The sequence below is a fragment of the Lithobates pipiens genome, unplaced genomic scaffold (assembly GCF_037356315.1).
Source record: "Lithobates pipiens isolate NorthernLeopardFrog02 unplaced genomic scaffold, aLitPip1_a1.2 Scaffold_23, whole genome shotgun sequence".
Taxonomy (NCBI): Eukaryota; Metazoa; Chordata; class Amphibia; order Anura; family Ranidae; genus Lithobates; species Lithobates pipiens.
Window position 1 is genome coordinate 70,434,257 of NW_027507785.1, and position 25,847 is coordinate 70,460,103.

The 25,847-nt window shown below is 41.3% G+C and overlaps 1 protein-coding gene and 1 long non-coding RNA gene across 12 annotated transcripts in view; one reads left to right on the top strand and one right to left on the bottom strand.

The window, feature by feature from the left end:
• FOXP1 (forkhead box P1) overlaps nt 1-25,847 on the top strand; it is a 1,079,246-nt gene that overhangs the window by 65,233 nt on the left and 988,166 nt on the right. The window lies entirely within an intron of this gene.
• Nucleotides 6,627-13,310, bottom strand: LOC143927649 (uncharacterized). The gene is made up of 2 exons (XR_013262292.1): nt 13,093-13,310; nt 6,627-8,213 (listed from the first exon to the last, which is right to left on the bottom strand). It is a non-coding gene; the product is annotated as an uncharacterized LOC143927649 (long non-coding RNA).

Below are 25,847 nucleotides of genomic sequence, written 5' to 3' on the forward strand. Positions count from 1 at the left end.
TTCCTGCAGCGTTTGCATTTATTTTTTTAAAATTGTGGAAAACTGTGCACTAGCCTATAGAGTTGGCAGTCAATTTGTGTAGATTTCTTATTGGTGAGGGAGATGAGAACTCCTCCCGCATAAGGATTTCTCTAGCAGTGGACATTTATAGGTGCATTTCGAGGACAGCACAGTGAGAGCAGGTGGCATAAAAACACTTACAACATGTACCAAGTTTTGGTTATTTTACTGCATGTTGAAAATGTATGATTCAGTACAACAGCAGAGGTTAAAGCGGTATTAAATTCTGCCATTTCTTTTTTGTTTTCTAATGGGCCCCAGGAGGTTTATTCCTTAATGTGCTAATAAGAACCTCGTATTCGCACATTATGGCAGATTTCCCTGTCAAACGAGCCCTCCAATGCTGTGGAGTCATTGCACCAGTTAGCCCCGACTATTTCCAGGTTTGCCTGGCCTTCTTCTGGGTTTGCTCTGTTTGGTCCTTGAATGGCTGGCCCACAATTATGACACTTCTGGGTTTGTGCAGGGGAGTCATTTCATCATGGCATGGAGCGGTGCTGTAAATGTACTCTTAAGCTGCACATACCTGACTCTGTGTACATTACCGCTGACAATTAGGGAGAAGCATTTTATTTTTTAATTCTTTTTATTGAAATTTTATAAAGTGCAAGAACATAGTAGTGGCTGCCACAAGGTCGACACCACAACAGGTCTCACAGGGCCAAAGCAACAGGTACAGAAAGCAAAACTACTTCCTGGCTAAATAACAAAGATCAACTACTAATCTAAACCCCAATTACCCTACCACTACCTCCCCCCAACCACCAGCTTGACTCCGACAACCTGTCAGTCATCTATAACGAGATAATTACAAGCATTTTGTAAAACTGGAAGAGAGACAAGGTTTATACCATCATAAATGCGAGCAGCCTAAGGCAATTTCACATGCAGCAAGAGGTTTGACCATCCTGAAATTTGATCACTCTACCAAAGCTCTCCAATTATCAATCTCCCAAAGGTGTCTGGTGTCAAACTTAATTTGTTCTGAGTATAACCTTTACCCTCATCCGATGGTGGAGGATGTATCTTACCAGGCCTGCCACACTTGATAAAAAAAATTCTCGCAACCCAAGAAATGTAGGTGCCCCTGTAGAAAGGAACCATGATATTCACCAAGCCCTCCCAAAAGGACAGGATGGGAGCACCTGGCTTTTTCCACTTTAGAAAAATAGCTTTGCGGGCATAGAATAATAGAATGAGTAGAGTTCTATGTGCTTTAGAGGGCACTACATCCTCCACTAGACCGAGGAGACAGACCTGGACTGACATAGGGATGGGAGCAACTAGTACTTCAGCAATGCAAGAAGTAACTTCTGACCAGAAATCATGAATGAGCTGACAAAAAATGGGTTCAAAATTTGCAGGGGAGTATGTTCAACACCAGCACTCTGCAGATGAGGTGGGATATGTATCTAATATTCTAGCTGGTGTGTAATAGATCCTATGAAGGAAATTAATTTGGATCAATCTGTCCCTTGCCAACACTAGATGCTTGAAAGGCTGCTCCCACATATCCTCCCCTTGAACCGTAGCCACTTCTGAAATTCATGGGGTCGGGCAAACCATAAAAGTGTGGGAGCTGCGGGTTTATCCATAAAGGAGAAGGTTATATTCCGGCATAACTAGGACTTGAAAGTCTTTCCACAACTTCCAAAGCCTTAATGCTGGCCTTCATGGTTGTAGTAAGAGCGAGGGTGGATCTGGGACCTCTGATAAAAAGCTAAACGTGAACTTTCATAGGGGCCCAGAAGCGTCGCCTCCAAAACAAGGGAGAAGCTTTTTGACAGACTACTAGGGTCTCTTCTGTTACGAAAAAAAAAGCCTGTTGGTGGTTTTCAAAATTGAGAGTTTAATTCTGCTTTAAGGCTGAACTAGATAGATAGATTATTATTATTATTATTATTATTATTATTATATTAGATATTAAAGGCAAGTATTCATTTTAATTATGGATTCAATAAAAAAAATCCTAAAAATAGAATGATGGGTTAACAGCTAGCCCCATCCCTGCCCTTTTCCACTTACCTGAGGCCCCTGCTGAACTTTTTTTTTATTCTGATGATGCATATATTTTTTTTCGAATTTACTGATGCCACACAGGCAACTTTGCCGATTATTGCTGTTGCCACTGGTGATTTTTTCGAAATTGCAAGCAGCAGGATCTCTAAGAGGTTGTCTGCCCCTATGGAATCACTCCCTCTGTAGACAAGGCAGCAAGATGTCTCCTGTTGCCAGCAATTGAAATTCAGCAGCAGTGAAGCCAGCAGCAGAATGGCTTCTTGCTGTAAATGACCTCCGTAAGAAGGTCTCTTTAGGGATCCTGCCACCGGCGATTTGTCTCTAGCAGCAGAATCATCCAACACACATCAGCCCAAGGGTCTTCTGTCTGGTTCAGTGACATGGGTCCTTTTTTACCCCAACATTTCATATTCCTGTGCCTGCTATACCATGTACTTATATGAAAAAGTATATTGCTCTCTTTTATTACTTCCTTTGTGTGAAATCACTGGTGTTCTTGTCAGTCCCTCTGCTTTACTATTGCAAACTGACCACACTAAGCAGGAGAACACAGCATTTTCAGTTTTCTAGCTGTGCTGGGAACTCAGCCTGCTCTCATCGAATGATCAGATTTGTCTTGACATGTCTCCCCTGCACAGCCTTTCACTGGAAAATTCAGTGTGCTGCTGCTATACATAATGTTTTGCCTTTTCGTTACTATTTTGAACTACATAGAATGTTTTACAAAGGGGATTGTTTACAATCACTTTAATTACTACTCGGGGGAAGGGAGCCATGAATTAAAGGTGAGCATTGCAACAAGTGTTTTTTTTTTGTTTTTTTTTCAGAACTGGGCTACACATTTTTATTTTCGCTATCAATGCATTTTTAAATAGGGCTGTTAAAAGTACTTTAATATGGCATAATATCGATTTCCTATAATCCCCCTAAGCCTTTAACAATTTGAGACCCGCGCTATAGCCAAATGACGGCTACAGCGCGGATCTCCTTTGCCGGGACAACGTCTATTGACGTCGTCCCGTGCACGAGCAGCCTGGGCACCCCCTGAGGGGCGCGCGCGGCGCGCTCTGTGATCAGCGAGTCTATGAGACTCGCCTGATCACTGATCTGAGCAAGAGGTCGATCCCGACCCCTTATCACGTGATCAGCTGTCAGCCAATGACAGCTGATCATGTGATATAACGGAGCCAGTACTCGGCTATTATTCCTCCTCGCGCTGACAGCGCGAGGAGAAAAAAAAAGAGCCGATCACCGGCGGCCGTGATCGGGACATCAGTCCCGATCACGGCCAGCCCTGCCAGTGCCCACCTGCCCCCTGCCAGTGCCCACCTGCCCCCTCATCACTAAACAGCATTAAAAAATAAGTGCCCCCGTCAGTGCCACCCAGCAGTGCCCATAGTGCCACCCAGCAGTGCCCACAGTGCCACCCAGCAGTGCCCACAGTGCCACCCAGCAGTGCCCACAATCTGCCTCAACAAAGGTGCTGCACCCCAGTGCCACATATCCGTGCCCATCAGTGTCATCTACCAGTGCCCATCAGGGCCCAGCAGTGCCGCCCATCAGTGCCCAGCAGTGCCACCTATCAGAGCCACCTATCAGTGCCCATCAGTCCCATCTATCAGTGGTACTTATCAGTGCCCCTTAGTGCCACCCATCCATGCCACCCATCTGTGCCACCCATCCGTGCCATCTTATCTGTGCCCATCGGTGCCGCCTTATCTGTGCCTATTAGTGCCGCCTTAACTATGCCTATCAGTGCCCACCAGTGCAGCCTATCAGTGCCCACCAATGCAGCCTATCAGTGCCCACCAATGCAGCCTATCAGTGCCGCCTCATCAGCGCACTTCAATGAAGGAGAAAAATTACCTGTTTGCAAAATTTTATAACAAACTATTAAACATGATTTTTTTTTTGCCTCTTTTTTTGTTTGTTTAGAAAAAAATAAAACTCCCAGCTGTAATTAAATACCACCAAAAGAAAGCTCTATTTGTGGGAAAAAAATGATAAAAATTTCATTTGGGTACAGTGTTGTATGCTCGCGCAATTGTCATTCAAAATGCATCAGCGCTGAAAGCTGAAAATTGGTCTGGGACTGAGGGGGGTTTAAGTGCCCAGTAAGCAAGTGGTTAAAACCACTTTAAGGCCGCGTACACACGCGGGGACTGTTCGCTCAACTTTGTCCGTCAAACAGTTTCAGCGGACAGTCCGCTCAAAATTAGCATGGACGGACTTGCCCACACACGACGAACGAACAGTCCGCTGAAACCGTGCGCGATGACGTGAACGGCACGTACGACGGGACTAGAAAACGACGTCCTATACACTGCAATGCAACCTTCGGCGTGTAAATTCTTTCTGAGCATGCGCGAGACTTAGTTTGACGAACAAGCCTACACACGGGCGGACTGTCCGCTCAAACCAAGTTTCAGCAGACAGTTTTTCGGAATTTCCGAAAAACTTTGTTCGTCAGACTGTCCGCTGAAACTGTCCGCTGAAAGCCCACACACGAGCGGACTGTCCGCCGAAACACTGTTCAGCGGACAAAGTTGAGCGAACAGTCCCCGCGTGTGTACGCAGCCTAAGGGAGTTCTTGTTTTGAACTACTACAGTAAAGTTTACCGGCAAGGCATTTTTGTCACTTTCACATTTGACATTTCACAGTTGTTTGCTGTAATGTCACAGTCGTATTGTACGTCCAGCCTTGCAGTTGTCCTTCTTGATGAAAGGAAGCTGAGATAATAACCAGTCTAGAGTTCCTGATTTCACTGTCAAGTCAGTTTTTTTTAAAAAGTTGGGTTCCAAGTACCTTGCTGAATTCACTGAACACATTTTGAATGTGCTCATGTGTGTTGTAATGGAACTCCCAGGTAAAATTTTAATATTGGGGTCTAATGCTTAATGGTGGCCATACGCACTTTGATAAATAACCAATTCTTTTTCTGGTTGATCTCTCCCATTAGGAATATTCCATCTTTAATCAACAACCCAATCAAACGATATGCCACACATGGGAAAGTGGAGTTTGATCAATAATTGGAAGATACAAATATAAATTGTCTATTATATTTCTCTTTCTCCCATGCAATTTTATAATCTGATCAAAATTCGATCAGAATCGAGACATCTCAGTGCTGCTGACTGGTGCATAATGAACTTAACTTTCTGGCCTGACAGCTTGAATTGTATAGTCACCATATGGCACACATATTTTCTACATTACTGTTATAGTTCCAGATCAACAACCCAACCCCCCTCCGAACCAAATAATGGTAGTGGTGCTCACGTACCCTTTGAGTGGCTGTAAAAAAAAAAAAAATGCAAGTATAAGATTGAACCACCACAACATTGATGATAATCCAGAGTCAGTTTTATTGTATTAAAATACAGGGTCAGAGAGAAAATAAAAATAGGATACCAACACATTTCAGGGGTTCACAGACTCCCCCTTCATCAGGGCTAAGAGGACAACAATCAATATATCAATAAAATATCAAAAAATTATATATCTCCACAACAGTGCAACATCTCAGTTGCATCTGGCTACAGAGAGAAGCGATTCCAAAGGGACAGACAGACATCCTTAGCAATTCTGCCACTGACGATTATGCTGAGGTCAAAGGGATGATTTTGCCCCTAGAGACAAAGGGACCATGTGTGATGGGCGATTTTGTAGCAGAGATTACTTGCTGCTACAAATTGCTAATGCCTGCAATTAACATCAACTTGTAGCTAGATTTTATTTATTATAGTCACTGCCTATTTGTCACTAAGAAGTGATTTGGCACGGCTTCAAGTTAAACTAGTACTACAATGTTAGGTTGGTGTTCTCTTCTACTAATCACTCTCTTTCAGTGCTTTGTAGCCAACCCACAGAGATGAATGCAGAGCCATTGTCTCTGGTATGAAATGCTGCCCAAACTCAATGGCTGAGCGTCGAGCCACAAATTACTTCTTGGGCGGGCTTTCTGGCTAGCTCAAAGCAATTTTTATACTGGATGGAAGGCCTGTCTTGTATAATACACTTGCCACTTTTTATTTATGCACGTGTGGGAGGGGCTTAACATGCCCAGTCTGGGATCAGGAGCAAGCTTTCGCTAGTGCCCCCAGTAGGAGGCTAAGGCTGTGACCATGTGCAATCAATTTTAAGGCAGTGATCTAACTGAGAAGTGGACTCCTGTCCAAGAACATTGTTGACTCTTTGTAATCTGTGGCCAAACTTTTATACTCTTGACACTTGTGCACTACCAACACAACTTCACCTATCTCCATGTTACTATGGTATACAGGAAGCACAGCACTGCTAAACCCATGCTTGCTCTCTCCCCGAGCCCACAATTCTTGTGACTCCCAGGCTAGGCCACTAGGTACTCTGTGCCGCAAAACTGGTCTTAGTATGTGGGAAACTGGTAAAATAGCCCCCTTAGGACAGCTACTCTGCTTGTTAGACCTATGTACTGTTTATTCTCTGACTTCTCAGGTTCCCTTGAATAAGCCCCATACGTTAATACACCATGCATTAACACTTTTAATGACTTTAGAACAGGTAGTTAAAATGGACAATAAAGTTCTTTTTACTAAGATAATTCAGGGTAACAAAGATACAGTTCTTCCAGACATTTCCAACACATTTCCCTGACAACGTTCACCTTCTTTAAAAATGCCCCATGGGGTAGCCATACCTAGTTTAGGTGGCAAAGTCCATTAAAAGTCCTTTGTAAGTCAAGAGTCCATTATTGGCAGTAAATCCGTAATTGACAGCAATATTCCACAAAAAAGTGTAAGTGATGATTGATAGAGCGCTACCACAATAAAGCAAGTGCCTCTATAAAAATAAAATGTATACACAGTAGCTGTATATAGCTAGATAAAGTTACACACGCTATTAACCAGGTGGTAATAATAAATTGTGCAAGTTATATTAAATTGTGAAAAATTAACACAAAAGTGAAAAACTACGTTAAGTGGTGTCTACATCAAATGTTGCAGTGCACAAATCACCTCCAGTGCACCTCCACCCTCCTTGAAGTCACTTACGAGTGACGAAACACGTAGGTGCGGGGCCAAGTGACGTAATTATGCATGTGCAGGAAGACTTTGTTGTGTACAGCTACATCCAAGTTTTACAACATCCTTGTGATTCCAAAAGGGTTTACACGCCCCAAATTTGTCAAGCTTCTTACCTGGGTGCCCTGTAGGAAGTGCACCAAAAAATTTGAGTTTATACTGTGAAGTTTTTAGTAAAGATTGTGGTTTATGGTTCAACACTATGTTAGTTTAAAAAAAAAAAATTCTGAGCACTCATCTATACGTATCAGTTATTGGATCAAGCAGACCTGGATTGAGATCCATCCTACCCCTGAATTTATACACCTCTTAACCTGTGTAAGGTCTAAGTCAGAGGTGAGCGCATAGTTTGAAAGGTGGAGGGGCCCTGGAGGTGATTTTTGCATTGCAACACTGGATTCACAGAAGAGTTTGTTTTTACTATGGACCCTGCTCACGGTTCACTTACACTCTTTAGTTTTATGTGGGAACGTATATAGGTACAGAGCGGCAGACCCCAATGTATCAATATTATCATTCTGTTTATTTTGAGGTATATATTTAATTTTCTTTGCACTTAGTAGCGCAGGGGAATCAGGCACTTTTTAAGTAATCCACAAAAGTCCATAATCTGATAGCATAAGTCTATTTAAATCCTGGCCCTTCGTGTAACCCGACTGGGCTCCTGCAAGGGGCGCTGAGCGGCAGAGTGACATTTACATATTGACCTCCAGGAAACTCTCAGGGATTCAAGGAGCCTCTTATTTATATGATGTGACCAGAAGGGGGCGGTGTTATCTCAAAAGTCCAGTATAAACCTGTCCAGCAGTGTCAACCCTTGCCTTGCAGGCCTCACCAACCCAACAGAGCCAACACAATTAACATCTTAAATTGTAATGCCCCAGCAAGAAAATATTCAGTAGTTAGAACTCAAAGAAACAACAGTAGAATGTCCCGGGAGGTTCAGGGATTGAGATCCTTCTTTGTCAAAAGTTGAACCATACTGTACCCTTGGGCACTTTTTTCATGTGCTGTGATTTCACAGTGCACTTTTTTGTTCACAGGGTTTCCACAAGCACTGCACCATGGAGCTCCAGAGAAGAAAAAAAGAATGAAAAACAATTTGTTAGCAATACTATAGAAAATAACTATTATTTCCTAAGTGAGAAAAGAATAGGATTGCCGGCTGTCATGGCCCTAAAGCTAAAAAAGTTAAACTATAGGCTATACCCAAATTTATTTATTTATATTTTTCATTTTGAAAAGAGTACGAGATGGTTATAGACCCCTGCAAGGTTTATTTTTGCCATTTTTGTCCCATTGTGGAGATTTACCTTCACTTCCTGTCCCATAGCCAAAACAGGAAGTGCGAGGAAATCCCTGCAAATTAAGGGAATCTCTTGGGGGCTCCCCCAGGTTACCAGAACTAGTGTCCCCATTGAGAGATTTCCCCTCTATTACTTTTCTGGGGACAATCCAAAATTTTAGATTTTCTTTTACTTTCACATGATTATAGCAAACAGGACAAATAGATAGGGCGAATCTCCTCAACTGGTACCCAGACAACAATAAAAACTGATGGGTGTTCTAATCCTTCTCTCCTCTATACAAAACTAAAAAAAAAAAAAATGATGTCTTTAGTTATACTTTATCTTTATCCAACATTTTTTTATTTTTAACTTTTGATAAAGTCGAGAAGAGAAAAGAAGAGAAGAGATTTCTATTTATTCCTGTCTCTAGACCCTCTGGGGAAACTTTCCCTCATGTGTTTTCCTTGCTACCCATAAAATAAATGGAGGACAACAGTCATCACTGAGACAGAAAGGAACAGGTAGCAGTAGAAACATTGTTAGTAATTCTAAGCCCCTGTACACACAGTCGGAGATTTCGACAACCAAATCCGTCGGATTTTGTCCGACGGATTTTGCCCGTCGGATCTTGTCCGAATCTGTTGCATACACACGGTCGGACTAAGTTGTCGAAAAATCTGATCATTCAGAACGTGATGACATAATTTCGTTACGATGGGACTACATTCAGGCTAGTAGCCAATAGCTTTGATGTAGGAATTTGACCTGAGCATGCGTGGCACTTGGTCCGATCAAAATTCTCTACACATGATCGGAGTATGTCCGATCGAACCAGTTGGTCGGAAAATATTTCCAACATGTTGAAAAATTGGGTCCGACGGATATTCCGACAGAATTAGTCCGATGCATACCACACACAGTTGGATTATCCGACAACACGGTCCGATAGGACACATTCCGACGGATTCTCCGACCGTGTGTACAAGGGCTAAGCCTTCCTCACTCAACTAAATGTGTTTTTGATTTTGGCCATGTCCCTGTTGTGGAGATTTCCCATCACTTCTTGTCAGTACAGGAAGTTAAGGTGAATCTTCTCAGTGGAGACACAGATGGCAAATAAAAAACTGACAAGTGCTCTAACCCTTGCCTGCTATATCCAAAATGAAATAAGCTTTAGCTGGAGTAAAATCTGGCCATTTAAAACCTTGGCATCAGGCATACATGAATGTATCCAATTCTGTCACATTCCCCTTGTAACCTCCACTAGATGTTAGAGGTGGCCGTACAATAATTGCATGCACCGACCGATGTGGACACAAATTTTTTTTTCTGCTTGATGTAGGAGTTGGCCACGATTGGCCACGGCAGATGTTTTTACCTCATTCATGGGCTTATTAAAGTGGAACTTTAGTCAGAAAATTAAGTCCTCCTAGATCACTTCAGGCTGGCCCCTTTTGCAGATATAGCAACATTAACCATTTAACCCCCGGATCATTTGGCTGGCCAAAGACCAGAGCACTTTTTTGCGATTCGGCATGGTGTCGCTTTAACTGACAATTGCGCGGTCGTGCAACATGGCTCCCAAACAAAACTTTTCCCCCACAAATAAAGCTTTCTTTTGGGGGTATTTAATCACCTGCAGTTTTTATTTTTTGCACTATAAACAAAAAAATAGCGACAATTTTGAAAAAAGCGCAATATTTCTAACTTTTTGCTGTAAAAAATATCCCCCAAAAATATATAAAAAAAAAATCCTCAGTTTAGGCCGATCCGTATTCTTCTACATTATTTTTGGTAAAAAAAAAAATTGCAATCGTTTATTGATTGGTTTGCGCAAAAGTTATAGTGTCTACAAAATAGGAGACAGTTTTATGGCATTTTTATTTATTTATTTATCTATTTTTACTAGTAATGGCGGCTTGCAGCGATTTTTATTTTTATTTTGTAAAAATTTTTTATCATGACTGCGACATTATGGCGGACACATCTGACACTTTTGGCACGATTTTGGCACCATTCACATTTATACAGTGATCAGTGCAATTAAAAATGCATTGATTACTATGTAAATGTGACTGGCAGTAAAGGGGTTAACCACTAGGTGGCGTTAAGTGTGTCCTAGGGAGTGATTATAACTGTGGGGGGGAGGGGCTGTGTGTGACACATCACTGATCACCGCTCCCGATCACAAGGAGCTGTGATCAGTGTCCGTGTCATTAGGCAGAATGGGGAAATAAATGTTACATCAGCATTTCCCCGTTCTTCCTCTCCATGAGGCTTTGCGGGTATCCTCGAGGATATCTTGTCCACGGGACCCCCGATTACACTCACTGAGCTCCCGGCGCACGCGTGTGCCGCAAGACGCCTCTTGAAGGGCAACATACTTGTGCGTTAATCTGCCCTTCTGCCCAAGTATATCTGCGTGAGGCGGTCCTGAAGCGTTTTAAAATAAGTGCCTCTAATGTTTAAAATCCGGTAACACACTGTCTCACTCTGCTCTGCACTTGCTTAGTTGCTCTCTTTTTTTAAGTACTTTTAGGCACTGACAAATTTGTAAAGGTTGATTTACTGACAGGCTAAGGACCCTTTCACACATGCAGACCGTTTTCATCCGCATCCATCATCATCCATTTTTTTAAATTGATCAAAGCTCTATTTTTCTTCTGTTAAAAAAACGTAACTGAAGAAAAGCATATTTAAACTGACAAACGGTCCGTTTTCCATCCATTTTGTATTGGTAGTGGATGTAAAAAACTGATGAGCAGCTGATGAAAAACTGATGAAAACTTAATCCATTTTGTTTCTTTGAAAAGACCTGACAGAAATGATGAAATGAACGGTCCGCATGTGTGAAAGGGGCCTTTCGTCAGAAAATGAAGACCTGCTAGATCACTTTAGTACTTTAGCCCCTTTTGCAGGTATAGCTATGTAAAACATTACAAATAAAGCCCCATACACACTATCAGTTTTTCTGCTGAGTTTTTCCTTCAGATTTACCAAAACCATATAATATGAGGTCAAACCTTAGGAGTTTCAATTTGTATGCAATCAGTCAGACCCTTCTACTACATGGTTTTGGTAAACCTGAAAGAAAAACTCAGCAGAAAAACTGATAGTTTGTATGGGGCATCAGTGTCTATGCTGTTTAATATCCAGTAATACACTGTCTCACCTTGCTTTGCACATGCTCAGTTGCGCTATATTTTTAGGCATTTTTAGATCGTGCCAAGTGTAGAGGCCGATCTACTGACAGCCTAAAGGTGAATTAAACTCTCCTATCCTTTACAGCCAAGGAAGCTGCTTCTGTTTGATCTGCAACTGCCATGGTGCTGCACATGTGATCATTTGACACCAGCCATTTGATGGTTTGACAGTTTGGTTGAGGACACACGCAAATGTGACTGTTAGCAATCCCGACATTCCAGGAATGTAACGGTTTGTTGAAACCATTAAATGGATGGGTTTGATTCCACTTTATGATTTACTGCTGCTCAGGAGCTCTGGGCTTCAGCAAAATGGCAGCCTTCAGCAAGAAGGAGCGGGAGCAATGCTGAAGGCAATTTACAGCACACACTAATTTTAGCAACATAATTATTAAGGTGGAAGGCATGTTCCTTGCTAAAGAAATTTTATTTATTGGCTCGTTATGGGTAAAGTTTCACTTTAAAGTGGTTTTAAACCCTCCTATCCTTTACAGCCAAGGAAACTGCTTGATCTGCAACTGCCATGGTGATGCACATGTGATCAGTTATGACACCAGCCATTTGATGGTTTGACAGTTTGGTTAAGAAAACAAGCAAATGTGACAGATAGCAATCCAGGGATTCCAGGAATTTTACTTTTTGAAACTGTTAAATCGATAGGTTTAGTTCCACTTTATGATTTACTTCTGCTCAGGGGCTTTAACTAAATGGTAGCCTCCAGCAACAATGGAGGCAATTTGCAGCACACACTAATTTTGGTAGCATAATTATTAATGTGGAATGTATGTTCCTTGCTAAAGAACATTATTTTTTATCAAGTTATGGGTCAGGTTTCACTTTTAAGTACAGTTTTTTTTTGTTTTTGTTTAAATAACAAACATGTCATACTTCCCTCCACTGTGCAGTTCATTTTGCACAGAGTGGCCCCCGGATCTACCTGTTCTGGGGTTCCATGGCAGCTCTCGTGGCTCCACCCCGCAATAGATAATCCCCTCTGGCAAGCTCTCTCCCCAGGGGGTTACCTTGTGGGCACGCTTCCGTGTCATATACTTGGCATCCATAGCCGCCAAGTGTATAACTAGGCCCTGCCCTCCGGTGCCCGAGTCATTGGATTTGATTGACAGCAGAGGGAGTCAATGGCTGCGCTGCTATCAATCTATCCAGTGAAGAGCTGAGGAGCCGTGGAGAGAGCGATGTGGGATCGTGCCCACTTTCAGGGCTCAGGTAAGTAAAACGGGGGGGGGGGGGCTGGGGGGCTGGGGGGCCGGACACTGCAAGGTGTTTTTTCACCTTAATGCATAGGATGCATTAAAGTGAAAAAACACGAACCTCTACAACCCCTTTAAGCCTCATCTGCCACAAAACAGTTTATGTGGACTCTAGCTGCCAAATGATCTGCCTTAAACCACTGCATAGATAACTAACCTGTACATCAGGCCAGCAGATGCTGTACATACCGGGTTTCTCGCCCTGGCCTTCCACTTGCTCAGAATAGATTTTCACGGAGCGCCGAGCAGTAGTCAGATGTTGCGGCTGCGACTCAGCTGCTTCTCATTCTTGTCATCTCTTTCCCCACTCAGACAGAGCACCACATCGGACCACCAGTGACTAAGTAAGCTGAGATGTGTTGAACGCTGCGCTAGAGCCTACAAGCAGATGTTGACATATGACTCATCCCAGCCAGACTGAGAAGCACAAGCCAGAAACCAAAGCTCCGTCTCCTACATATCATTACATACAATTATCTCAGTGGGCCACCCCAGAACATTTGTTTTCTGGGAGTTCCACACTTGCCATAAAATGCTAGAGAGCAGATACTGTAGCAGTCAAAACTCCTAAGGAAGACTCCAAAGGGTCTCTGTAGAACACTAGCAAGAAACTGAACATTTGTAGCTTCTTTGTGAATTTATTATGTATGTTTTATGTCTTGGTTTTTAATAGCTTAACCGCATTTGGTCCATAAACCAGAGCTTTTTTAGGTAGTCATTTTTGTGCTTTTTATTTTAAATACATGTGATAATACTGGTAAAGCAAAATTCAAACTGTAATTTTATTAGAATAATTTTTTTTGTTTGCTTTTTTATAGTAGATGGTGCCACTTTTTGGCAAGATTTGGCAGTAAACCAAAAAGTTTTTTTCCATATAATGCTACATACTGGAAATAAAAACCGAAGACCATGTTAAGCAAATTGTAGGTATAGTGTTTTGAACTTATTTTTGAATGTTGAGGTTTTTTTCACTTTCAGTACATTTTCATGCAATTTTTATAAATACACATCTATAAAGAATTTTTAGTTGTGAGTTTTTTGTTTGTTTTTACACTGTCCCTTAAACTTAGATTAGTTGTCTGGAGCAAACATGGCTTTGCCAACTAGGCAAAGGTAAACTTAGGATTTAAATAACAGTGTTTTTTTTTTTTTATTAATTTAGCTTTGCTTACAGTGATACTAAACATCCACTGTACTTTATATTGTCCCTTCTTTTCTGTATGTTGATGATGCCACTGTAATTATTTTAATTAAAAAAAAAAAAAAAAGTACCTTTTTGCTAATAAATCTACAGCTGTCACATGACCCAGATCTTACCCAGTCTGTCTGCAGTAAAACATAAGCAGGAGGAGCAGTTTCACATGTTTTGGGAATACAGACTAAAAATAAATAATATAAATAAACTGTTTTGAATTGGCATACACATATATATTTGAAATCAAATGTTTATTATTTTGTGGAAATAACATGGTGTGGGCAGATTTCTGCCAATCACAGGCTGTGTCACGCCCCTCCAGCCTGTGTCTTAGAATAAGAGGGCGGTGAAGGCACCATTAATCTACATATTATATCCATCCCCATTGTGTTTAGCTGGTTAGTGAGCATGGAGGAGGAGGGAGGGAATGGGCTGTCATTTACGCCCTACGCATTTCGTCAGAGTGACGTGTTCTGTTTATAGCGCAAAAAAATAAAAACTGCAGAGGCGATCAAATACCACCAAAAGAAAGCTCTATTTGTGGGGAAAAAAGGATGTCAATTTTGTTGTGTTGGTGCAACGTCACACAAACAATATTTTTATTTGTTTATTATACTGGAGGTTTTAATCAGCTAAAATACCACTAAAACAGAAACAATTCAGATGACTAAAATACACCTAAAACTAAAAAGGCATGTTTAGTTAAAAGACTATGACTAAAACTAAATAGAAATTTGACGTTAAAATTAACACGGTTTGGAGTAAGGCTAAGTTAGGTGTCTATAAGCTACAAAACTTTTTTGACATTACAGAGCAAGTCCACCTACTGTGACCAACTACTCCCAGAACGAAAGAACATTTTCCACAATTTTTAGAAAACTTTCCATGTTACGTGTCTCACAAAAAATGTATTACCTCGAAGAAATCAGAGTACTCTCCCTTTCAGTTTTGCTATCTGCTTTTCTCTCCAAAAGGACGGAGCCATCTTTGTTCAAGCATTATCGCGGATCAGCATTCACTTCACAGACTGGGATGCCAGGTCAAAGATGACATATTAATCATAATCCTGGTACCTGTGCAGTTCTTGGCTATGTTCATAAATGTCTCATATACAGTGCCTTGCGAAAGTATTCGGCCCCCTTGAACTTTTCAACCTTTTGCCACATTTCAGGCTTCAAACATAAAGATATAAAATTTTAATTTTCTGTGAAGAATCACCAACAAGTGGGACACAATTGTGAAGTGGAACGAAATCTATTGGATATTTTAAACTTTTTTAGCAAATAAAAAACTGAAAAGTGCTGCGTGCAAAATTATTCGGCCCCTTTACTTTCAGTACAGCAAACTCACTCCAGAGGTTCAGCGAGGATCTCTGAATGATCAAATGTTGTCCTAAATGACGGATGGTGATAAATAGAATCCACCTGTGTGTAATCAAGTCTCTGTATAAATGCACCTGCTCTGTGATAGTCTCAGGGTTCTGTTGAAAGCGCAGAGAGCATCATGAAGACCAAGGAACACACCAGGCAGGTCTGTAATACTTTTGTGGAGAAGTTTAAAGCCGGATTTGGATACAAAAAGATTTCCCAAGCTTTAAACATCCCAAGGAGCACTGTGTAAGCGATCCTTTTGAAATGGAAGGAGTGTCAGACCACTGCAAATCTACTAAGACCTGGCCGTCCCTCTAAACTTTCAGCTCAGACAAGGAGAAGACTGATCAGAGATGCAGCCAAGAGGCCCATGATCACTCTGGATGAAATGCAAGAGAACTACAGCTGAGGTGGGAGAGCCTGTCCATAGGACAACAATCAGTCGTACACTGCACAATTCTGGCCTTTATGGAAGAGTGGCAAGAAGAAAGCCATTTCTCAAAGATATCCATAAAAAGTCTTGTCTAAAGTTTGCCACAAGCCACCTGGGAGACACACCAAACATGTGGAAGAAGGTGCTCTGGTCAGATGAAACCAAAATTGAACTTTTTGCCCACAATGCAAAACGATATGTTTGGCGTAAAAGCAACACAGCTCATCACCCTCAACACACCATCCCCACTGTCAAACATGGTGGTGGCAGCATCATGGTTTGGGCCTGCTTTTCTTCAGCAGGGAAGATGGTTAAAATTGAGGGGAAGATGGATGCAGCCAAATACAGGACCATTCTGGATGAAAACCTGTTGGAGTCTGCAAAAGACCTGAAACTGGGACGGAGATTTATCTTCCAACAAGACAATGATCCCAAACATACAGCAAAATCTACAAAGGAATGGTTCACAAATAAACGTATCCAGGTGTTAGAATGGCCAAGTCAAAGTCCAGACCTGAATCCAATCGAGAATCTGTGGGAAGAGCTGACAACTGCTGTTCACAACGGCCCCCCATCCAACCTCACTGAGCTCGAGCTGTTTTGCAAGGAAGAATGGGCAAGAATTTCAGTCTCTCGATGTGCAAAACTGATAGAGACATACCCCAAGCGACTTGCAGCTGTAATCGCAGCAAAAGGTGGCTCTACAAAGTATTAACGCAAGTGGGCCGAATAATTTTGCACGCCCCACTTTTCATTTTTTTATTAGTTAAAAAAGTTTTAAAAATCCAATAGATTTTGTTCCACTTCACAATTGTGTCCCACTTGATGGTGATTCTTCACAAAAAATAAAATTTTTATATCTTTATGTTTGAAGCCTGAAATGTGGCAAAAGGTTGAAAAGTTCAAGGGGGCCGAATACTTTCGCAAGGCACTGTAGATCAGTGCGTGCGTACCTTGTGACTGATAACTTAAAGGAAAGAAAAAGTTTTGCCTTTGGGTAGACTTCAATGATTGGTAACCTATTGTTTTATTAATATAATAGAGTATTGTGTAAATATACATTTTTGTTTTATTTACGTACTTTGGAGGCAGTGGCCCTTTTAATCTAATATACAGCAGGGTTATTTACTAAAACTGGAGAGTGCAAAATCTGGTGAAACTCTGCATGGAAACCAATCAGCCTCCAGGTTTTATTGCGAAAGCTTAAAGGGGTTGTAAAGGTAAATGCATTCTATGCATTAAGGTGAAAAAACATCTCACACTGCCGGCGCCCCCATTCCCCCCGTTTTACTTACCTGACCCCTCGAAAAATCCCGCGCTCTCCCCCGCCGCCCTCTTCGCCTCTCAGCCTGGCCGCTGATTGGCTGGAGTGGATGGATTGAAAGCAGCGCAGCCATTGGCTCGCGCTGCTGTCAATCACATCCAATGACGCAGTGCGCCGGGGGGCGGGGCCGTGTGATACTGCGAGCAGCTATAGCCGCTGGCTGTATCACAGGAGCGCGCCCGCAGGTGCTTCTCACCATGCGAGGGAGCTCGCATGAATGTGAGAAGTACCTGCGGGAGGAAGCAGAGACAGCTGCCGAGGGACCCCAGAAGAGCAGGTTCGGGGCCACTCTGTGCAAAACGAGCTGCACAGTGGAGGTAAGTATAACATGTTTGTTATTTTTAAAAAAATAACAATTTTTACTTTGCAATCCCTTTAACTGAACAAACTGAAGTTAGAAGCTGATTGGCTACTATACACAGCTGCACCAGATTTTAAGTGCCTCAGTTTTAGTAAATCAACTCGTGTTTGTAGTTTACAAAATTTCTAAAAAGTCAATCCAAAATAGACAGGTTGTTTTTTTTTTTTTTTTGTTTTTTTTGTTTTTTCTTGCTAGGCGTGAAAAAGATTTATATCATGAAGTCATATACGTTCTTCTTTTAGGGGAATTCTTGTGTACATATAAATAACTCCAGCACAGCCATATTTGAAGCAACACCTGTGCTTTACTGCTGTAGAATTCTAGTTGACATTGTTCTTTGCGTATATACATCTTCCTGTCTCTTATATGTCTTCTATGATTGTGGTGCCTTTGTGGCATTTTCAAACCACACAACATAGCAAGCACTGTTGGAAATATGTACTGTATTCCTATATTGGTATTACCCAGTGTAGGATTTATGTCATTTGTTTTGTTTGTGGTTGATTTTACGTTCATGGCTTCTGCTTTGTGCAAAAAGCATTATGTTTCTTTTTTTTCTTAAATCAAATTTATCTTGGTGCTTAGTGTATATAAAGTAAGACCGCTGTTTGACACCACCTGACCCCATGCCTACATGAAAAGAGGCATTGTCTTCTGCGTCTTGACACTAGCCTTGACTTCTGTGGTGTCCTTGAAGCAATAAGAGCACCTTAGCATACAATAGCAGTAATAACAGTTGTTCTCTGAATGGTGGCAAGTGTGGGCGTGAACAGGTTCTGGTAGCATGGAAAAAGATCGGAGCACCTCCCAATTTTTTTTTTTTTTTAAATACCAAAGGTATTGGCAGGAAACTTGAAGTGCCCGCACCTAGAACCCTGTTCCCACCCAAGTGATTTTGAAGTGCTTTTCTCACAGAGCTCCAACTCTCAACATAATTCCCATTATTTTTAATGGTACCTGTTCATACCTGAGTGTCATGTTGCCTAAAGATTGTCGCTCAAAGCTTGAAAAAGCAAACTTCTTTGGGCAGAGTCTCCTGTTTTGACCCCCATATGGGAGCACCTGAAAAAAGTGCACAAAGTTTGTTCTTGCCTCTCCTCCTCCTGGTAACTAGCAAACAAAACTAACAAAAATACTCAAGCCTGAGAATTCCCTAAAAATGCATGTACAAAGCTCCTGCTGCTCTGAGCCAAGCTTGTCAGAGCTGGGAGAGGGGACTGAAAACCTAAAGATGGGCACAGCGCTGGATGTGGAACTTAGGTTAACCTTTCCATTAGAAAGGGTGGGGGGGGGGGGGGGGGGTGGAACAGCAACTAGGAGGTGTTTTACTTTAATGCATTGAATGCTTTAAAGTAAAAAACTTTTTGAACCACTTAATATCATATTTTTGCTGAACTACAGTGAGACCTAAGTCTTCTGACTGGATTATTTGGAAAAATTACCCATCCTTCTGATAATGTTCTCCGATCCAAATTTAATTCTTTTCAACCCATTTAGTCATAAAGAAAGAGAGAACTTTTACAACCCCCCCAAACATGTTGTTTTTTTCCCTGACAATCCTAAATAAAAACATTATTCTGGACTTTTATGGGTGGAGTGACATTTCTATTTCCTATCCCATATTTATGTTTCCATTAGAGCCATCCAGATAAGCTAGGACAAAAAGAGCTGGGAGTCAACTCTAATATTAAAACTCATGGCTTTTTAGTACATTGAGGGGTCCAGGGCTCTTTGCCACCTTAAAAATTTCTATTTCTATTTCTGTGTAGCCCCATCGGAGGAACTTGCCCTCTCTTTTTGCGCAATGGTGCCTGACAAGAAATAGGGGTGCAGTCGTCTCTAGGACAGGAAGGTACGGACATGAATAAAAATATTGATCAATTTCCTGAGTATTAAAGTGGAATTAAATGAAGTAGAGATGGGCTCTTGTCATTCTTAGCACTATTCTCAGCATGCCAAGAATGAGCCGGGATATACTCTGCACATCAAATGAAGGCAAGAATATTTATCAACACCAAGCCAGTAAATGATTGCTGTAAGAAGCAGCTCCACTTCTATAGGTAGAGGTCTGGAGTCTTAGATTAGGCTGGCCATACACTCTTGTATTTCTTTTAGTTGATTGGCTGCAGCCACTGTTTGCCCTACTCTTTTTATTTTTTTATCGTCTACTTCGATTTTTAAGATTGAAGGAAGTGGGGCGGCTTGGTGCCCACATGGACACCCACAGCTCGAATTTCAGACAGTTAATTTGCTCCGTGTGTGGCTAGCTTAAGATTTTAACAGTCTCAGCCCTTTTAGGTCTTGTTTAAACTTGTTTTAACTGCTCCTAACCAACCCCCACTAAGTTGTAAAGGCATCCGCAACAGAGAGCAAAAATGACCCCCCTGTTGTGTTCCGTGGCCAGTACCATCCGCTAAATGTGACATTCAGGCAAATGCGCACATGTTTACGGCATGGTGGTGCAGACTTTTTGGTGCTTAGAACATAATGCCTAATCACTTTCAAATGGCTTCACTTGGTGAAAGTGATCCACCAAGCACTGTTCTTCAGAGGGCTACCGTACAGGTAAAGGAGCCCTTTTTTTGCATTTTTTGTCATATAGAACATGGTTGTAACGTAAAACACTTATCCTGGGTTATACCAAAAGCATTTGCATCCAATGTGCATTGGCATGCACTAAACGCAATTAAGTTGACGTGTTTTTGTTAATAAATTGTGTTTCATTGATATGCAGCTTTTTCTTTTAGCATACAGTAGGAGTCAAAATACTATCTGTTTCCCCCCCTGCAGACCAACACATGGGGTTTATTTAGTAAAACTGGAGAGTGCAAAATCTGCAGCTCTGCAGAGAAACCAATCGGCTTCCAGTTTTTTTTTTTTTTTGGTCTTAATTGAACTAGCTGAAGTTATAACCTGATTGGTTTCTCTTCAGAGCTGAAGATTTTGCACATTGCAGTTTTAATAAATCAACCCTAATGTGTTGGTTGTAATGGAAATAATGGATTATGGCCTCTCATTGTGTTGGGCATGTATTGAGCAATTTAGCCCAATGCTGCTGGTGTAAATGGGCCCTTAGTGCTTAGGAATAGACTGCCCTATTTTATCTAAACTACAACAAATATGTTAAAGACAAGTAAAACAAGGGTAATAAAACACAAAGCACTGTTTATATCATAACAAAACTCCAACACACTTTCATAAAAGAGCCGTTATATGAAAATAAAAAACGTATGTATGGGGTCATCTTACCTTTAGGAAACATGTATTGAAATAAATTGAGGGCTGCCAATGCTAACCTCCTTTTTTATAATGTCCTCCATTACCATGGTTGCAAGAATGCAACATTTAGATTTCTCACTAGTTTCAGAAATATCACAGCTAATTGTGGATTGAAATTGAAAGGGAATTTTTTCATAAAACGAAATTTGAAAATAGTGTTGCATTGTATTTTTTATATCAGTTTCTAAAGTTGATCTTTAAAAGTATGCATGAATAAATAATTGCCATTTTACAGTATACAACAGTAATATTTTTTCAAAAAAGCTAATTCTTTTGAAATAAAAAGCAGTTCCTGGACTCTGATCAAGTGGCTTTGGCTTGGTTGAGATGATGTCATCACACTGCTGCAGGCAGGAGGAAGTCTCCTCTCCCCCAGAGTTCAGATTGTAATATTGTAACTTTGTGAACACAGCCAAAAACTGCACCGACATCAGGAGTTACATGATTGTTTCATCTCTCAGTCAGTACAGTAAAACCTTGGATTGCGAGCATAATTCATCCAGGAAACATGCTTGTAATCCAAAGCACTTGTATATCAAAGCTAATTTCCCCATAAGAAATAATAGAAACACAAAGTAAATGCTGACTTTGGATGATGCATGAACAAAGATGGTTCTGGAGAGTGTACTGTGATCTCTTTGGGAGGTAATATATACCTAGAAGTGTTATACTTACCATCACTTAGCACAGTGTTTCTCAACCTGCTCCTGCTGCTGTCAATCACAGCCAGTGAGAAGAGAGCAGGGTGCAGGGCTGAGCTGCGCTCTCTGTGTCTTATGTACATAGAGAGCCAGCTCGGGATGGAGCAAGCAGTGGCTTGCTATGGGGGCATTTGTTAAGGGGGAGGGGCCAAGAGCGCTGGCGGTGGACCCCTCCTTTACAAACACTTTCAAACGAAAACAAAGCAAATAGTTTTCCATAATGCAACAACATCCACACACATAGGACACCCAATATTAGAAGTGATTTATTCTTCCAAAGCAAATACACCTTTGACCACTGGTACTGACTAGTATTCCAATGTTTCTCTCCTCCCTCAGTTTCTCTTCCTCACTCATCTAATGTAAACCCAGTGATGACAGAGAGGGGCAAACAAAAAATCTGTGTAGGCGCCCAATGTCCTCCTTATCAACCGATGATGTCATTGGTTGTTATGATGCCTGAAGCTTGAAGGTTGTAAAGGTGTACAATGAAAACCTGTGGCTTTGTATAACTGAAAAGCAGGCTTCATCCACCTGTGGCTTGTATGTCATTTTTGGGCAATTTTTAGCCATTTTGCCAAGGCACCCCTGAAGAAGCCTGAAGGCACCCTGGTTGATAAAGGCTGACTTGGCATACATACACACTTAACATGATAAAATATATCTGATGGGGTATTGTAGCAAACATGATGTTTTTATTTTTAACAAAAACTGGAGTTTGATGGAGAAAATATACATTATTTCTGCTTAAAACATACCTGTATATCCTAGCAGTGACAAAGTTAAAGAAATACATAGAATGAGAAGATAGAAGGCCTCTTTGATTATTTTTCTCACTGTTGAGCCTGTAAATGGAAAACCTTTATCTACCTATGATGACTCCAATTTAACGTTAACCATTTTTTATGGAGACAATAATGCAATTTTCCTTCCACATTTACTGTTGACATTATCCCGCTCCTAGTCCCCCCCCCCCACCCCCCCAACACCGTGCTTAGATTTGGTTAAAAATTATGTATCGTTTGCGATCATTCATTTTATAAATTCCTGCGCTGTCTGGCGTTCTTTCATGAAAATTCATTTAGATAAAATTAGATATTATTGTTTAATGAGGTGGCATTTCAATTTAGGCCCTAGCAAGGCTGCCTAGACCAGGATTTCGTTATTCAACACTCGGGTTCATTTGAGTAATAAAGGCTGAATCATAGGCGTTTTAATTCTTCCATTGCCGCGAGGATTGTTATCTGCGCAATGTGAGCTGTCTTGCAGGTATTCAATCAAGTGTCCATTTAGCCGTGACCAAAAGTAATTGTTCCCAAGTGGACCGCACGGTGACCTGTTAATATCCCAGTTCTGGCCTCGTAACCTTGTCTGCCTTGTCATTTTTCTGAGTGAGTCAGTGGTGGGAGTGTGTTAGGAGGTCAAAGACACCCAAGGTTAAGCTTATTATTATTATTTTTTTCATCTAAGATATATCCTTCACATGTAAGAGCTAAGTTTCTCTTTAAAGGTGTGTTTCATTTTTCAAACCGATCTTTGTCTAGGAGGCTTTATGAGTGCTGTCTTGTTGCTGAATATATTTTAAAAAATCGAGACTTAACACTTGTATTGCCCTCTGAGGTGTGATCTGTGTTGGATTGCTCTTAAGAAGGCATTAAACAGGTGGTGAGGAGGCATCATTTCACCTCCGCACTGCCTGTTTTAACCCTAAAAACCTGTGCCACTGTGCTGCATCCCAGTGCATTGCACTGCATTGGAGAATGGATTGAGTTTGCTACACCCCATGTGGGGGGGGGGGAATCATGCCCCCCTCCCACACTTACCTGAATCGCAGGATGCTTCTACCTAAAAACATATGTAGTAAAGTAGAAGTACAGCCAAAGCTCGTTCGTTCTGCACTCCTGTGATCTGTTTTTCGCAGACATCGGGCTGGCGTCACAGAACCGGTCTAGGCTCAGGAAAGATCGCAACCATATGGTCGGGATCCACCCACATGCCTGGACCAGCACCTAGCTCAGCCTTTTAGCCAGCCACTGAGTGCCTGAGCCAGCCATTCCCTCCCGCTCTACAGCCAAGCGCCCCAATGAGTGTGGGGCGGGGGGGGGGGGGGAGGAGGGCAGAACAGACAGCAGTGACTGACAGCCACCAGCTCTCTGCTCAAGGAGATCTGAGAATGGAGTGAGTGCATGGAATACTCCACATGACTCCAACAGTGAATAAGTCAAACAACTTACCAGTTAATGTTGACCCTCAAATTGAATGGTCAGACTGCTCCTTTTAATATAGTGTTCTCTAGGGTTCCCCACACTCTCAAGTCACAGTCTCGATATAGGCATCCTCACCAAACTTTAATTAATATGCTCCTCGTAAAAGACATGCTTCATGGTGTAATAAATTGTAACACATTTATCAAAAAATCAAAAGTAATGCACTTAACATAGATATTGGCTAAAAAACATGAAGGAACCTGATCTCAGTTGCAGTGCTCTGCAGACGTGCAAAAATGTAAGAAATTCACTTTTTTAATAAAAATGGATGCATTTATTATTTATTTTTTGCAAATAGGTTGAATATGCCTTTAAAAAAAAAAAAGTTAGAACAATTTATCAATTTTCAAGGGAAACAACTTCTGTGCACACACAATTGCTTCAAATGAAAATAAAGTCCACCAAAAAATTTATATTTCAGTTTTTGGTAGATGTTGGAAAGTTAAACCACCTGCCATTTTCTTATATCTCTCTAGAACTCTGTTTGGGAAATCTGAGCCAAGATCTCACCGTTTGGAACAACTGTTGTGCCTATTAGTCGTTCTTACTCTCCCTGTTGGATTTTTTTTTATTTTTTATTGATTTTATTTTATAGAGAATATTACAGGAGAGACTGAACACAGAAAAGCAAGTCTAAATGCCCAGGTGGTCAGAAATGAAGTTCAGAATTAGAAGATACTGCTGCTGAGGTTTCCAAGACATGTATAAACCCAGCAGCGAACTCAGCCCACAGGTCTCTACCTATAAGCAAAATAATATTTTTGGGTAGGCTAAGTCTTTATTCAGTTAGAGCATGGGATTACAGGAATGTCCCAGAAGTACTACTGTTAATTTTGTGGCTGAAAAACAAGTGAGCCAAGGGAAAGGCAGGTGCATTCCATTTTTAAACATAGGTGTCTATCCAATTTTTAAAACTTGCACTGTAGTGAGGCCTTTTTAGTGGTTTATCAGTAGCAGTGCGCAACTTACATGTAAACACCCTGCTCACTACACTCACTTACTCTACTTGCCTACATCCTATTTTAACCTGTGATATATGGCAGAGCCTGGTATCCATAAGCATTTTCTGAGAGGTAAGGGAATTGTTTGGAATGGGGATCCTAACTTGAGTGTCTTGCTGATTTTCCTTTTTCTGGAGGGTAGGGGCTTATTCTTATTCTTATTCTTTTATTGTTTTACTTTTTTATTTAAAGACCTGCCACATCAACTGATAAATCCACGTGTTATCCAGAGATCACTGTTCTTGGTTAAATCTCAATCGGCTTGATAGAGTTAGATTTAATTTGCTTTAACTGTGATCACTCGTCAGTTAAAAGGAGTTTATAATTGTCACAGTAATTCCTTTCTCTACATATTTCCATTTATTATTAAGAAACTTACTGCCAAATGCCCTTTATGTATAGCAATGATCTCAGTTTCTGAAAAATGTAAATGTAACTATTTTCCTGTATTGACCAACTGGGCAGTAAAATGGAAAATTTCCTATCAAATACTTACCGTAATTTTCCTTTCCTGATAGGCTCCATGGCAGCATATGTGTGGGTTGGCACTGCCTCCATAACTACCCAATAGGACCCCTCTCCCATAAATTTCAGCTCTGCACTCCTAGCCATGTTCCGTAACTAGCCTACTCCAAGCATTGGGAGGGACTACTGCTGCCATGGAGCCTACCGGGAAAGGAAAATTACGGTAAGTATTTAATAAGAAATTTTCAGTTTTCCTGACAGGCTCCAAGGCAGCATATGTGTGGAAAATAACTCATCAAACACACTCGGGTGGGAACAGTGCTGAGCAAAGAAAATACATTTATTTAACACCGTCAACTGACAGCACTTGCAAACCAAAATTAGCGGATGACAAGGCGGTTGGTTCAACACAATAGTGAGACACAAAAGTATTAATAGGTGACCAGAAGGCCGCTCTACATATAACTTCAGACGCGACATGACGAGAGGCCGCCCAAGAGGTTGAAATACTCAGAGTTGAGTGTGCAGTCACTGCCTCTGGAAGAGCC